This window comes from Myotis lucifugus, unplaced genomic scaffold, assembly GCF_000147115.1.
Source record: "Myotis lucifugus unplaced genomic scaffold, Myoluc2.0 scaffold_0, whole genome shotgun sequence".
NCBI lineage: Eukaryota > Metazoa > Chordata > Mammalia > Chiroptera > Vespertilionidae > Myotis > Myotis lucifugus.
The window spans coordinates 90,523-94,119 of NW_005871048.1; positions in this window are offsets into that span (position 1 = coordinate 90,523).

The following is a 3,597-nucleotide window of genomic DNA, read 5'->3' on the forward strand; positions in this document are numbered from 1 at the left end:
GCTCCTCCCGCGAGGGCAGCGGCCCGCCCACCTCTGGGAAGGGAAGATGGCTGGCGCCCGGAGTGGCCTCAGAGGCCGGGCAACGACCGAGGGGGTGCGGCCCGCTAGAGCGTCCACGCCGGCGGCGGCGGCCTTGCGGTCGCGCCCGGGAAGGCGCGAATTCTGGGCTTCGGTGCGGGCCTCCTCCTCGCCGTTTTTCCAGGGGCGGGAGAGCTCCGCTCCTCCTGAGGTTGCTGGGTCAGACCCGCCTGGCGCCTCCCCACCCACTGGGTTCCCGGGGCCTGAGGCTGTCGGAGAGGCTGTGAGATTTAGTGTCTTGGTTTTCCTCCCCTGGTGTTGGCTCCTGGCTCCTAGTTGGCGACTTCGGAGTTCCGGCCCAGCCACCAGGTCTAAGGAGCCCCTAACACCTACCGAGCCCGTCCCTCCGGGCGAGGACAGTCAATGCGCCCGCCCCCGGAGAGCCCCGCCCCCGGAGAGCCCCGCCCCCTGAGAGCCCCGCCCCCGGAGAGCCCCGCCCCCGGAGACCCCACCCCCGGGGAGCCCCACTCCGAGTTCAGGCTCTCAGTGCTAATCCCTGGTGACCCACCCTCCGTGCCCCAGCCGGGAGCTCCCCCGGGTCCAATCTAATGAGTCCGGACCCCCTCCCGCTGGCCTCTGGGGCAGATGAGCCCTGGGCCACCGCCCCTATAATTTCCTGCAGACCCAGCAAACAAAAGGCTCGGGAAGAGAGGCGAGGCTGCGCGGGGCGCCCTTCCTGCAGGAACAGCTGATGGAGCAAACTGGCCCGGAGGGAGCGGAGGGGAGGGATGCAGTTCTAGGGTTCCCAGTGGCAGCCAGACTCCAGACCTCGGGGAGGTAGGAAGTCCAGGGACGTGGACGTGGAGGGCCCAGGCATGTCACCTGAGTGTCCCGGGCTCTACGAGGTGCCTACTGCCTTGTGGGAGTGATGTCAACCTTAGGGAATGGAGGGGGTGGAGGAACGCGGGTTCAGGTGAGCTCTCCGCCCGCGGAGGCTGGAATGGTGGGGGCTGGGAGAAGCCCGAAGCCCTACGTCATCTCCTCTGGGGCCCAGCCTACAGCCCCCTGGCCTGACCTGCTACCCTCTGTGCGGGCCCCACCCAAGCGTGATTTCCTGCCCCTCCCCAGGCACAGAGCTTTCCCTTGGCAAGCTCCACGAACCAGCCCAGGAGCTTCTTGTCCCTTCAGGACCCTGATCGCCTATCCCCACACCGCAAATAGTCCTTCTTAAATTCCCTCCTACAGCCAATGTCCCTGCCCCATTCCTGTCAAGGACACAATGGTAAGGGAAGGGCCACATCCAGTGGGTGGGGGGATGTTGGCATGGAGGGGGGGCTTGGCCTCATATCCTGTCAGGCTGCCAAGGGAAGAGAGGAAACAAAAGACTTCCCCCTGCTGGGACAATGAGCCTCCCACTGCCGCTCCCCCTTTCTACCCCCCCTCTGCCCCCCCCCCCATCACCACCACCACCAACCTCTCCCTTTTAGCTCTGACCTGCAGCCTCTTTGCCTCCTTCTAACCACCACCTCCTTGCCCTCAGGTAGCCTTGGCCTCTGCTGTGAGCTCTGCCCTTCTCCTTCCCTCCTTCTTACCAGGCCCCTCTGATGCTCACTCCCAGTCGTAGCTGGTTCAGTCCCCTGCTTTCCCATCAGTGCTCAGGGGCCCTTCTTCTATCCCCAGCACCAAGATTAGAGGCTGGATGGGCAAGGCTCTGGTGAATGTTAGGGGGGAGGTCACACCCCTTTCAAGGCTGGTGGAAAGTAGAAGCTCTGCAAGAGAAAGGCTTCAAGTCAGAGGGAGGGAAATGCCCTGGGCCTGGCCTGGGTGAGAGGAAGAAGGAAAGGGCCTTGGAAGTGGGGCTGGAAGGCTGTCCTGGGTGCAGTGGGAGAGCCCCTCAGAGGAGTCAGGCCTACCTGCTGACGACTGGTGAGTGCACTGGGCAGGTCACCTAACCGTTTGAGCCTGTCTCATCTTTAAATTATTTTTCATCATCACCCGAGGATATGTTTTCATTGATTCTTTAAAGAGAGAGGAAGGGAGAGAGAAACATGGATCGGTTGCCTCCCACACACACCCCAACCAGGGATGGAACCCACAACCTTTTTGGTGTACAGGACAATACTCCAACAAACTGCACTACCAGGGTGCCTGCCTCTGCTTTTTTAAAGTAGATGTCATAATAACACCCATCCTGCCTGTCTAACCAGGTTCTTATGATGATCTAAATATGATAATGTTTGTTTTTTTTAAAGGTGAAGTAGTAGGTTTTCCTCAATCTTCCCAGTCTATAGTCTCCTCCACACCCCCATTCCCAGTCCCTGCAGCTTACACCACATATGCTCAAACTCCCAAACTTGCAATCTCCAGCCAAAAAGCTGTCTCTGAACTCCTAATAGGACACAGCGATCTCAAACTCAACAGGCGCCTCATCTTCCTCCCCCATGGTCTGGTTCACTAGCTCCTACCAAGCTGCCCAAGTCTGAAACTTGAATCATGCTTGATTTCAGCCTCCCCCATCCCCACAACTAGGTTGTAAGTCCTGCCTACTTTAGCTTTTTGACATCTCTTAAGTGTTACCCTAAGATACACACACACATACACACACACACACACACACACACACACACACACCTATGTCCATCCAAAACCTCACTGTCATTTGGAGAACTGCATTTAGTTTCTCTGTCTTTTTCTTTTTAAAAATATATCTTTATTGACTTAGAGAGGAAGGGTGAGGAAGAGAGAGATAGAACCATCAATGATGAGAGCTTCCTGCACGCCCCACACTGGGATCACGACTGCAACTCGGGCATGTGCCCTGATTGGGAATCGGACCGTGACCTCGTGGTTCATAGGTCAGTGCTCAATCACTGAGCCATGCCTGGCTGGGCTCTGCCTTCAGTCTTTATCCCTTTCAATCCATTCTCCAAAGTTGTATAGTGGAATCTTTCTAGACAAATCCACCGATGTTTCTTTGCCTAAAATACTTTAATGGCTCCCAAGGTGTTCAGAATAAGTATATACTTCTGGAAGATCCTATAAGGGCCAAGGTTGGCCTTGCTCACCTCTCCAGCTCATCCATTGTCACTGTCCTTGCACTCTACACCCTGGTATTATGAACTCTTGGCAGTCTGGGGGCAATCTCACCATGTTTATGCTTTTGTATCTGCTCCTTCTTCTGCCTTTAAAGCAACATTCCTGCCAGTCTCCTTTATGACTCATTTAGAGAGCATTAGCTTCTCCAGAAAGCGCACCTTCACCCTGCAGGCTGGATAAGGTGTGCTTCCTTCCTAATCCCACAGGACCTTGTGTATGGCACCATTTATGCTCAACACACTTCCTATGTTAGAGGTTCCATGGCTATTTCTATCCCTGGCTGTCAAGTCCTGGAAGGCAGAGGATGACTTTGTGTCCCCAAGCCTGGCCCGTAGTGAAATGTTCAATAAGTAATTTCTGAGGAGCCCCGGCCAATGTGGCTATGTTAGTTGGAGTGCTGCCCCATGTACCAAAAGGTTTCAGGTTCTATTACAGGTCAGGGCACATGCCCAGGTTGTGAGCTCGATTCCCAGTGGGGGGGGA